The 13,097-nt window shown below is 43.6% G+C and overlaps 1 protein-coding gene across 2 annotated transcripts in view; it reads right to left on the bottom strand.

Annotated features, from left to right (window-relative positions):
- Positions 1-11,585, bottom strand: part of LOC138103547 (phospholipid-transporting ATPase ID-like) — an 85,109-nt gene extending 73,524 nt beyond the window's left edge. The window contains exons 1-2 of one of the 2 annotated variants that reach the window (XM_069001908.1): positions 11,335-11,585; positions 8,521-8,574 (exon numbers count right to left, since the gene is read on the bottom strand). The gene's annotated coding sequence lies outside the window, so the exon portion shown is untranslated. The remainder of the gene's footprint in view (positions 1-8,520; positions 8,575-11,334) is intronic. The other variant, XM_069001906.1, reaches the window with a different exon arrangement.
- Between the last annotated feature and the right edge of the window lie 1,512 nt (positions 11,586-13,097).

Below are 13,097 nucleotides of genomic sequence, written 5' to 3'. Positions count from 1 at the left end.
TGGCATTTTACCTACCAGATGCTCTAGTCTCCAGACCAAAACTGGGGCACCTACAACTTTAATCCACTTCTAGCTTCCCTATACCTGTGAATTGCAATTATTTTTAAACCACCATATTCTTTACATAGCCATGTTCACAGTAATGCCCACCAGGAACATCTCCATTTATTGTGACAACGCAAGAAACTAACATTTCTATGTGTATTTGTATCTGTTTTTCTCCTTCAATTTCTGAGTTTTTCTACTGGGAAATTCATCAACACTGTTAAAATTAATTTCAAACCCACCCACTTGAATGCATTAATCAGCCGATTAATTATAGTAACACAAGAGTCAAGGCTTTGCCAAAGAGTATTTTCTAGAAAGTGAAATCTTCTGTAGTCAAGAGGAAAGGTATGGAGGACTCTGGAAGCTGCAGTGGCAGTACTCCAGTGCTGGTCATGAAGGTTGAGGAACAGAGGGACAATGAAGAGGACACTCTAGCACCATAAGCAATTTCTGAAAGAAGAAAAAGAGTCTGTGCCCTTTGCTATGACTTCAGGGATATTCCAAGCTACACTGATGTGAGACCACGCTCATTTGGCTTCCTAATTCTAACACATGTACAAACAGCCAGCATGGGACATGGCACATAGGACCGATCTCCTCAAGATCCAGGTAATTTTCAGATGATTATGACCTGGACAGCATCTAACTGGAGAAGAAATTCCCCCTGCAGTAGCCATTTCTCATGTTCTCACCAACCACACCTTGTTTTAACAGCAACAGCCCCAGTATCACATTTTTTTCCTGCAAGCAAAAGTACAAGGATCTGGATTAATTTTGGTCCTTCTACGTATTTGGAGAACCCTTTGTTTTTGCCTCATTCTGGAGTTTTCCTCCTTCTTATAACTTTCATCTGCTTTTCTTCATGACATTTTAATATGCTGGTTGATGACGAGTCATTCTACACTACTCCTACTTTCTTTGCTGCTGTCTTTATACTTGCTTGTTACCACTTTGACCTTGGCGACAGTCATTTCTTCTTTCCTAGTTAGATTTGTCTCCTTCCTCTGACACACAAGTGGAACCAATCATAAAGTCACCCAGCCCTGGGTCTTGTTTAGACTTTAAAATAGCTAAGAGTTTAGTAGGCTGTTTTGTTAATGATTTTTCTTGGCACTGAAATCCACCTCACATACATTGGCCATGACTTTTCCCCTCAGCTATGCTTTCCTTGTGGACTCCAGTGAACCTGCTTACATAGGGAAGCTCGACACACATGGAAGTACTCAGAAGAGCAGGAGTGACTCAGGGTTATGAACTCGGTTCTCTTGTCCTTGTCTTACACTTCATTCCCTGGACAGCATCTTCCCAATCAGCACACAATTTGCATCCTCCTTTGCAGATTTCCAAACACGCCAGGGAGCACTGCTGCCCACAGCGGCACTTATGGAAATTTCAGTTCCTGTTTAAAGGGTGTACACGTATGCTGGGTGTCTGAGTGTCCCCTGCAGCCAGCACAGTTTGGGCAGAGATTCAGCTGGACAGCTGCAGCAGGGCAGCTGTGACTTGCCATGATCCGTACTGGTGGGAAGAGGTTAAATCTGTAGCTTTTCCAGTAAACTGTCTTTTTGGCCAGGCAGCCTCCTCCATACTGTGCTCCTCCACCTTCCCAACGCCCACTAGTCACAGAGGGCTAGCTAGAGTGGGATAGATTTAAATTCATGCCATTAGGACCTTATCCAAAGACTTTATTTGGGAAAATGACCTCCAGTCCTTCAGCCTCTGCAACATTTCAGCTGTGATCAAGATGCAAAACTGAAGCCTCACTAACACTGCTTTAAAGGGTGCTCTCAGCCCACTCTCCAGATTAGATGTGGTCTTTCTCCAAACAGCAAAGCTGACAGAACAGAGGATCACCTCAGGAGCACCGAGAACTCAAACACGTCTGTGTCTGGTGACTTAGTAAGGCTCTGAATGCATCAATATGCCCTTGAGTAACTGGGACAAACTAGAGGATAGGGGAGAAACAGGAGAGAAGCACATGCTGGAGCATCCCACAATGTAGACCTGAACCAAATGTCAGTCCTTGAGAGAATCTTTCACTACGATACGCAATTTTTAAAATTACTGTCATCTTGATGCTTTCCCAATGAACCAGTATTGTTCAAAAGGAGCACTGATGGTCTTTGCTTTCCCTTACTCTCTTGTAACTGCAGCCTGCCACTCCTGAGCTGCCAGGTTTGAAGCTTGACTTGCTCTACCATGGCTGGTACCACTCTCTGGTGAAGCAGCTGCGACTGATGAGCCAAGCTGGGTTCCCCACACGCCCAGAGCCAGGTTCATTTCCACCCAACGAGTCTCATCTCCATCTCCCAGAACAGCACAAGTGCATTGCTCAGTTCCTAACCATGCTAGTCACTGTTCCAGAAAAGCCTTTCTACATGGCACTGGAAGGCTTCCTCAAAAACCCCCAAGGGCCAGCCTTAGATGACTGAATCTCCTCCCACAGCCTATGCTTTCCTTGTCCTGACTTTCCCCACTAGTCCTGCCCAGTGAGGAGCTCCTTGTGTAGGGGAGGGATAAGTAGCCTACTTCACTCTGGGGACCCCTGGAACACCTGTTGAGCACCTGCAATGGGTCCAAGGGGTCAGATGGCCACCTTGTCCCAACTGGCTTTCCTATGAGAGACTTTCTGCATCCTCTTGGTGTCAAAAGTCAGATTATGATGCATGAGAAATACAGGACTGAAAGGAACAAATCAGGACATTACTGTCCACACCTTGGATATGAGACACCTGTTTAAAAAATAGAGTCTAAAAAAAACATCCAAGTTGTAAATTGCTGTAGTCCAGGAAACACCAGCACAATTATAAAGTGAATAATGAAAGACCAAGGGTCCCAAAACACACTGTATCACACGTGAAGTGCACTGGCAGTGTCCTTGATCCCTGTGGATGATGTGGCAGACGAAACTGTCCAACTGGGAGAATGCATACCACAGCTCTGCAGAGGAAGGGAAAATGAAATCCTACATGTTCCTGTTATCATGGCCTGCCTGTGGGTGGAAAATGAAATGGGCAGAGAAGGGTAATGTCATGAAGTGACCAATTGTTCTAGGGCTGTCCTTGCCTTTTGGGAGCTACTCTGCTCAACTCCTTCGAGCGGTCCTCCAAGGAATTCCAGATTAACTCAGTTTGAAGGGATGCTCTGAATTCCTACCTGTATGCATCCATCTCTGTGGGTATAATCTGAAGTGTGCAGCTCTAGCACTGCAGGTTCATACAGAAGTATTCCCATACTTCACCAGTTACTCCAGAAACTGTGAGCTGTCCCAGTACACAGTACATGGAAATGGTCAGAAAATAGCTTTTGTGAGTGTGTGCAGAATAACCTGAGTCATACTGATCAGGATATGGTGGAGTGCCACTTACCTTCATCAGGGAAGGAAGGGTGTGTGGCTAGAGATGCCTTTTCTCCACCAATGGCTCCTGCCCAGTATTCCAAACCCTTAACAAACAATGGCCAGCTAAGGAAAATCACGAGAAATCAAAAAAGGCCCAGACTCATGTCTTTAAAAAGAAAACAACAACCTGCTCTGGCAACTATTGATCTCATCTTCCAGGCACCAACCTGCAAATGTGATATCATCTGACGTTTTAAAACAGAAATTGAAATAATGTTTCTCAGGTGTCGCCTTTGCAGCCCATGAGACATGGAGCAGGGCCGAAAACATTTTGGTGAAAGAGTTTTCATCTGGTTTCAGATGCTCAGATTACACTGAAGGGCAGATAAAGTGCAGAAAAAATCAATTCTGCAGGGAACAAGGCCCAAAGTTAACTCATTTCTGAGTCCAGTTCCCACAAGACTTGGGATCTTGTGTTTACAAACTCCCTTCCGGCCAAAAATTTCACTGCACCAGTAGGGAAGAGGCTGTTGCAAGAGGAGAAATCTCCTGAGTACCTGAAATATTCTCTGTGATCCTATGAGAAATGGAGTGATTTGATGGACACAGATATTGGTGGGAGCTGATGGAGATCCTCATATCCCAGTATTATGTTCCTGGAATAAAAATCTGTGTCTCTTCCTTTGCCCATGACACTACATGTGCCCGACTGCACTGGCAAAGCATGGGTATTAATCAGCTGCTGCAGCAAACCACGGAGGTGTCCACACTGTGTTTAACACATATTTCCTAATCATCACCAGTGAAAAAGAGGAGAATGCCAGGGGGATGCTTGGGAGGGCTCGTTAAAAGCTAATCACACCACTGTGAATAGAAAAAAATCAATAGGTGAGGGCAGAGCTGCAGCCCAGCTGGTTATAGAGCCTCTGAGGAGAGTGCCCTTTGTAACAGGGATGTTGCACAAGGCCCATGGCTGCTGTTGGCAAGGCAGCAGCTGCCACAAACACGTAAGCCGTGCCTGGTGACACTTCAGATGCTGTCACATGCCCACTCCTCAGATACACATCAGAACACCCAGCTCAAACCACTGAGGAATTAGGATACCCCTCAGTGGGACCCCATGGCTGAACACACACAGGAAGTCCAATGCATGCCAAGCCGCCACATTTTAGAGTCTTCCCACAATCTTCCACACTTGTCTGTGCTAGGTATGCGTGGAAGGGATGGGAAGTATCTGCTTCTGCATGGGGTAGCTCGCTTCTGCATTCCCTACAGCACCAGCCAGACTTTTTTTAAAGTCCTCTGTGGTTTTCATTACATATTGCTCTGACAGTCAATTATCCATCCCATGAAAGACTTCATGGTGTTCTGAGAGAATTCTGATAAATAACGTGTCATATCAATTATGCTCATAAGCATTTTAACCGTAATTCCAAATTAAACATACTACATTTCTATTGTCTTCTTTTCCAGGTTACAGTCATATTTATCCTGCCAGGAAAAATATGGAGGCAACTTGCTGCCTTCCACAAAATTACTCCTTTATCAACAATCTTTTTTATATTTTTTAGTATTATTTACTGAATTCAGTGCTCAAGGCCTGGCTAGATTAACCTGGTGAAAGGTGTTCTGTCCATGGCAGGGGGTTGGAGCTAAGATGATTTTTAAGGTCCCTTCAACCCTAATCATTCTATGATTCTATAATTAGGTCCTTTTTTGTGTTATTATAGTTTTTGATGGCTAGATGGTGATAAGCTGGCCCACTTTAGAGGTCAGAGGGCCTTGGGAGTGAGCAACTGATGTTCACTGTAGGGATGTGCAGCAGGACCAGCATTCCATCAAGCCATGATCCCAAAAGGGGATGTGAGCACATAGGAGTATAATACTGTAGTGCTACAATAATTTGTAGTGGTGATGACTGGGACCGAGTGACTTCTTGACCTGTCAGAACTCAAGTTCTGTGAACTCTGAGAGGAACAAGGAAGCCCCTGCCTGGTGGCAAAGGAGCATGGTCAGGAAAAAAAGTAGCCATCATAAAAAACAAGGCCCAGGGAGCCTAAAGTATTGACAATAGAGAATTCGGCTCCCCTCTGGAACATTAAACTTTGGGTAATTAACCAAAGATCTAAAATGTCTGCGCTAATACAATATGACATAAATAAGCACAAAACAATTTATTTCCCTGGATATTTCTCTAACAAAACTGCATGACGTTTTAAGCAACAGTTTGCACTTCAACTACAGCACCACCTTGGCAGTAAATAAGCCATATATATCCACAGATCTGCCAGCATGGCCACAGCACATGCCATGTCCCAGCACTGCCAGCCTTTGCTTTTATTCAGTCCAAGTTTAATTTATGTTATATTGTTCCTCCATCTGTTCTCCAGGTATTTAACAGAAGTGTATGTTCCTTTGCACTTGCTCAGCTGAGAGCAAAGACCTGTATTACTCACATCTCCATGCACATCGACAGTCAGCATTTAGGCAGTGGATTCCTGTTAACTGAGACAGAAGTTGTGCGTGTGAATCCCTCTGCAGCCTTATAAAAGAGAGGAACAACCTGATGGGTGCCTGGGGCCTTCAGGATGTGATGGCAGAGTTGTGAGGGCGTGCTCTTCGCTCTTCTCCCAACAATTCAGGAGAACCTGAAGAAGGCAGCATCAGCTAAGCCAGTGAGAAATGTGCAGTGCACGCAGCCATAAGGATGCTGGGAATGTAGCTCATTTGAGATTAATCACTGCCATTTCTGCTGCTGGAGTATGAGAAGACCCCTTTAAGATCAAGGAAACATATGAAAAAGGAGGCAGGTATTTAAATTAAACACGTTATTCCCAGTGTTACAATCTGTCATACCACTTCCAGTTTTCATGTGCTGTTTAAGGGTTAAATAAGTTGTGGGCCCTATAAGAAGAGACAGCATTTACTGTTTCTGATAAAGTGATCAAGGTTTTGTTGGTGTATCTCCAGAATGCAATGACACACAGCCTCAAGCTGGTAATATGCTAATGAAGATACACAACAAAAAAAAACCACAATCAAAGACTCTGGGGCTAAAGGGGAAGAAGTACGGTTTCAGCAGTACTGTGTAGCACCAAATGCCTAGTCAGGAGAAATAAAGAAAGCAGCTTTCTTAATAAGGAAGTAAAAAAAAACCACAAAACCCACGGCCCTTTCTCTTGCTGTGGCACTGAAGCATAAAAGCTCAAGCATTTTTGGTGCCTCCTCCCCACAAAGAGATAGATAATCTTTAGATAATCACAGGATATCCCAGCTTAAAATAATAGAAAGAGAGGTGGAAACTGCATGAGAATTAGTGCACACAATGAGAAACTGTGCTCTTAAGCAAAATCTTCAGGGTGTGTTTTGTTATTTTAGGTTCTTTTTGTGCTGTGTTCCATTATTTCCATATAGGCATTCTTAACTTTCTTAGCAGCCTTTTAACATGTAAAGGAAACCTATAAGAAGACTGGAGAGGGACTTTTGACGAAGTCATGCAATGATAGGACAAGTGGGAATGGCTTTAAGTTGAAAGAGAGTAGGTTTAGAATAGATATTAGGAAGAATTATTACTGAGAGGGTGGTAAGACACTGGAACAGGTTGCCCAGAGAAGCTGTGAATGTCCTATCCCTGCAAGCACTCAAGGCCAGGCTGGATGGAGCTTTGAACAACCTGGTCTGGTGGAAGGTGTGCCTGCCCATGGTAGGAGGCCTGGAAATAAAAGATTTTACAGTCTCCTCCAGCCTAAATCATTCTGTGATTCTATGATTATAACCTTGAATCTTGGCAACGACAACATGTTCCTCATTCCAGATGTGTCACATCTTAAAAGCAAAGCTCTGCAATACTCTGCCTGTGGCCCAGCTCCACACTGGACTGCTGGTATCCCCTGTGCCCAGTTGCCCATGTAACTGCTTAGGCTGGTTTGACAGCAAATATTCACAGGGATTCAGTTAAGCAGAAATGTCTTCTAAGGACTGTTAGTATCTGGCCAAGTTCCCTGGGTGAAGCTGAGTACTAGAAAACACATGTAATCCCTAAAGACTTTGTAAAGATGGTGTAATCAGAACAGAATAAATGCTTTGTGTCAGTAAAGGAAAGTCATAATTTCTCTTAGAAAAGCAAGATTGGATTAGCTCTGGGGATGAGAGTGGTACAGAGACATAAACAGGTCAGACAGAGGTCTGAGTGTTTCTTTGGATGCCATCTGCTTAACAGGTGGTGTCTGCCCAGGCAAGGACTTGAATTTTTTCCTACAATCAGGTTGCTGTTTTGGCCATAGGAGAAAAAAAATAGCATTAAACACAAAGGGGATAGTCAAAGGCAGTGTCCCAAGTGAGTTTGCAGAGCATATTTGGGAAGAGCATATTTACACTAGTCCAGCAAAAAAGTGCTGAGAATAAATGGTGTTGGTAAACCAAATAAAGAAAAGCACATTTGTCTGGCTGATCGACCTGCAGCACAACTTTGCAGCAAGGGTTGAAGAGAAATTAAACTGGTGACAATCCAGAGAATGACAATCTCTGGCAAGCACACAAAGTCAAAAGTAGTGTCTGGTGTCCAGCTGGAGCTGGGAAAATTCTCTAGCATGTAGTGAAGTTGTGCTTCAAGCTACACCTTGAGACTCCCAAAAATGCCTAGGACATGAGGCAACCATGCCAGTGAGGCATGAAGTCTAAATAGACCAAAGTGTATATAGCTTCATTAATCAATATCTGATGCAGTGGAAAGTTTTTGGATGAATGGTTTCTTGGAAACTTGTTTCAGTCTGCAGCTGGTCTTGCAAGTGTTCTACAGTTTTGTTCAGGTTTTTTGGTTTGTGTTTCAAGTCTTTTGTTTGTTAACGAAACAAGAAGAGGCCTCCATGGAGGCTCTTATATCACTTGAAGGAGAAGAGTCAAAGAAAGAAGGAATGCACATATGGAGCCGTGAAGGCCAGGCAGCACAGGCAAAGGATTCACTTTAGGAGCATACCAGGATGAAGAGAAACAGCCCTAGAATTAGACATAAAATGAAAGATAAACCCATTGTTTGATGGATATAGTAGAAAGGAAAGCACTGGAAAACAGTGAACTTAATGTGAGATGCCTGTGTTTGCAGGCAGTGGAGCCTGGAGGTTCCTGAAACATACCTGGGAAGTCTGACACAGGCAGTGAGGCATCAATTGATCTTGCAGCAGATAGAGCTGGAGAGGAAGTTAATTGGAGTAGTCAGGGTTTGCAGTCCCACAAATAAACATAAATCAGCATCAGTTTCAGTTTATGCTCACATAACAGTTCCTACAAACTACAGCAGCTCAGAAGAGATGCACTTCGGTTTGGATGACTTTGCTGTGGGGGAACAGCCTTAAGGATAAAGCCATCCCAACCAGTGCAGAGACAGAGCCCTCAAGAAAAAAACACTCCGAGGACATGGCTCCAAGGGTGGAGGGGTCTAGAAGGCAAGGGAGAGCAATCCTAACTGGAATGCAAGACATCACTCTCTTGCAAACATGCATAAATTAAGCAAACCCATTGTTCTGACCCATTGTTCCCCTCACACCTGTACCAGTATCTTTTGTACTCTTGTAAAGCCAAGTCTGTACATTTAAGATGGTGAAGTAAACAAAGTCCTGTTCGTCCAAGTGAAATGGAAGGTGGGGAATGACTGGTAACATTTCATAACACAACAAGAGTATAAATTGCACACAGCAGCTCTTACTGAGGGGCAGGGGAAAGCAAGTGGGGGTCTTAATGTTGAACTAGTGGGTAGTCCAGGTTCCCACTTAAATAGCAACCTGCAGTAGCTGCATATCCCACTAAACTCAGACCCACAAGAACAACGGAGCAGGAAGGAAGTAATGGATGAAACATTAACACTGAACCACCTATGGAGGCAGGCAGGGAGCTGCACAGGCCCCTGGAGTGACTCAGGGGAAGGGAAAAGGAGTCTTGTTTATGGATCACAGCCCTATCTACAGCCCCTTCACTGCTCCTGCTTGGAGTATGGTATTGGAAGCACTGGCAAAATCAGAACATTCCACCTTTAAATTGTGAAAAATCACCTTTAAATATTTAAATATATAGGTTAGATATAGATCTACAGACAGTAGAGCAGAACTCACCTCTGACTTCTGCTGTGTGAGTCTCAGGTACTGGGGTGGGTTTTCCCCTCTACACCACTTTGCACCAGGCAAGAACCTAATCCTGCTCCTGCTGCAGCCAGTGCTGGGCACATGCAAACACTTATGGGTCCCAGACTGGACCCGTGAGTGTAAGGGGCTGGACTACTACCCAGAGTAAACACAGCCAATCTAACTGTGTGGAAGGTGAGTCCCCAGTGAGCACTGTGTCCCTCTAATGCAGACAGCCGACTGCCTGGTCATAACCCAGGGATCTGTCTTCTCTGATAGAGATGAACTATTCCCAGTGAAACTGCGAGCATGTTTCCTGCCTGATTTGAAGAGAGCTATACTGTCACCAAACACCATGATTTACTGTGATACCAGCAAATTAGCCTACATCTTATTTTCCTTCTTCCAGTGATTTTTGTTTTGCTTAAGCCTGGAATACTGACTTTTGGTAATGCAAAACTGTGTGTAGGTCATGAATAAACTAACACCTAGAACCAAAGCTGAAGTGCAGTAAGTCACTCATTTGACTAAATAGAGATCCACAGGGAGCTTCTATCACTAAGAAAAATAAGCCATCCACTGAAAAGGAAGTAAACAGTTAGTTCAGTACTATGAATTGCAGTGTTACCTTACTCTGATGCTTTTAAACAAAATTAATGCTGAGAAATAAAGAGAGTGCCTATTATCACCAGTAATATGGCCTTAACCTTTGTTTTCAATACTGTTTAAATTTGAAGTAATTTAACATTTGCAGAGTTAGGTATCGCTGCAAGTTTGCTTTAGCTAAAACAAAAAGTTTCCTTCTCCCACAGCCTCATTTAGCAAAATCTCCTGGCTTTCATGGGACTTCTTTTGCCTGTGTCAGGATACCTGAAAAATCATGGGCAGAGAGAGAAGAGCAATGCTTTGTGGTGAAAATCCTCCTTCAACACATGCTAAAGTGTCTTACTCCTGGGATGAGAATCAAAATAGTGCCAAATGTGAGGAAACATGGGAGGACTTAGATGAGCATGGATTTTGGAGGGAAGGGGTGATTTTTCTCACAGTACAGAAGATATTTCGGATGTGTTTCCTCTAGGAAACACTTCGCAAAGTCTTTAGGCATCCACAAATTGACATCACCCCTTTGCACATATACTGGCTTAATGAAACAAAAATAACTATGCTAAGAAAAGACTGTCCAGGAGAAACCCAACGCTGTGATTTCTATATAAGGGTCTTAAACAAGTGGTGCAAATGCTTCATCCCAGTCTCATGCCCGCCAGTTTTAAAGGCAATGACACCATTTATCACCTAGCACGACAGGCCAGAAAACAACTTGCTAATTGTTCCATCTACCAGTTTGAGCAACAGCACGTCTCCTCTAGAGAAGTCAGTTCCAATACAAACCCCTTCATGATGGAGGCTTGTTTCACGTCTTTATTGTTAAATTAAAATGAAGTTGCTAGCAATGATGGTAGGGAGAACTCAGAGCACTTTCCACGGAGAAGAAGAAGCCCAGCTCTCCCTTCAGAAATTTACACAGCGAGAGAAGAGGGGCCTGGATCCAAAGCCAGTAATATGAACATGTGCTTTCCCACCGACTTTGGAGAGCTTTGCCAAAGCCACACTTGCTCTACCTTTGAGTGTTGCTGACACACTGGGGCTGGCACTACAAACAGAAAACTTTGACGCCAGGTTCATTATTGAGAGCTAACATTTACAGATGCAATAATACTCCAGTATGCAAAAGAAAAAAAATTAAAAAGCACAGGAAAAAATAGCTGAAATATGTGCTTCCATGCAAGCTTTTACACTTTTCTCTTAGAAAAAGAAATAAAGAAATTGTCCTACCTGGCTGTTCTGTGTCTTCTGTTCCACTTGGAGCTGCTTGCCACGACGAACAGAAGGGATTGTTTTCAGCACCACGCAAAGAGCCGCAGCTTCTTTTAAGCTCCCTGGACGGTTCCCCCGCAGAGCACTCCAGGCTTCTCCCCAGCTGGGAGGTGGGGCTGGCCAGGGAACACCACGCTTTCCAGGATTTAAAACAGGGGCACGCTGAACGCGATCCAGGAGTTACAGGATGTCTCGGTGTGTTCCGTGTCCTCGATAAGGACGGCGAGGGGAAAGGCAAAGTTCCCGAGGCTGTGGGTGGAACGTGGCACCGCGTAGCACTGAGTAAATAAAGACCAAGTGATCGTTGGACTGGGGTGTGATCACCAGGTATTGCAAAGGTTTCTATACCATAGGCAGGACTTTGCATTTCGTCTGAGAGAAATGCAGACTAAAAACCCGGTGGTGCACCCTGCTTGCAGCTAAAGCAGCAGCGAGACCTTGAGCTCGGCTTTTGGCAGTCAGCAGGTTTGTCTCCTTGGACAGCACTCAGATGGAGAATTTCAATCATAAAATACGTTCTTTCTTACAGGTCAGACATTTCACTGCCTCCCATAAGGACCTATAAAATGCAGGCAACTTCTGTGGGATAGTTGCTTGTTTGGGGAGTTTATGGCGCCAAGTACAACAGGATCCTGATTCATGTTTCTGGATTCCATGGTTATGAGAGAAAACCACGTAGGTTCAGCTTTTCACACAGTTTTTTGTTTCAGTGCCCTCTTCAGACTAAATAAATCGTTTACAATTATAAATATGAGATAGAGAAGAGACAGGACTAATCTAAAAAAGCCACCTAAGTACAACGGTGATAGGGCGCAATATGAAAACTTTCGATAAAACTAAGTTGTCTAAGTAATGACATTTATCTGCAACACCAGGACTGCATACTTCCCTACAGTTTGATAATGCAAACTTCCAGTGCTAATTCACAAGCTTTGATTTGCTCCTTTAAGACCCTTTTGGCACTTACTTTAGGTTTAATGACACCTTCTGCCTGAACAATTCCAAATTAGTGTCAGGTTTAAATAGATAAATATTTTTTTCAAAGAAACTTTTTTTTTTTTTTTAACATTCTTTGCAATATGTTAAATTATTGAAGCAGAAGCCTTTCTAAAAGGTAATTCACACCTCCTTAACCACCTTATCTGTTTGGGGTTTTTTGTTCTGTCTGTTCTTGGTTAATGAAAAGAGATTCATCAGTAGCACTGTTCCCTGCAGCCTTTTTCAAACTAAATCTATTCTTTGGCTTTCAGTGCAGCAGATGGGACTGCAAACATAGCAGTGAAAGCTTACGATTTTATTTAAAGATCTCCCAGTAGATAATGGGCCATGGTTATGACTAATAGGGTCATGTGGACACGACCTAAAGAAGGAAGGATAACAGCCCGAGCAACACTGAAATGAGACTCAAATCCCCTCTCACATCTATGACAGATCCTGGATGACTCAGTAAATGCTGCTGTGCTCCTCTTTCCATATTCATAAAAGGGAATAATAATTCTTCACATCATCAAGAGACCAAGTAGGAGACATTGGCAACTACAAGGTGTTTGGAGACACACCAGTGACGCCTCAGAACATGAGAATTTCTAAGTCTCTTTCATGTAACAAAGGCAGAGGCTGTCCCAAAGTCCTGTTAAACACACTTTTATTCCCCCCCCCCCCACCCCAAAATGGAAATAATCACATTTCTGTGGGGCACAAATAAATAAGATCCTTTTCTA

Source organism: Aphelocoma coerulescens (assembly GCF_041296385.1).
Source record: "Aphelocoma coerulescens isolate FSJ_1873_10779 chromosome Z unlocalized genomic scaffold, UR_Acoe_1.0 ChrZ, whole genome shotgun sequence".
NCBI lineage: Eukaryota > Metazoa > Chordata > Aves > Passeriformes > Corvidae > Aphelocoma > Aphelocoma coerulescens.
The sequence above is the reverse complement of the archived record's forward strand: the minus strand, read 5'-3'. Positions and strand labels throughout refer to the sequence as shown.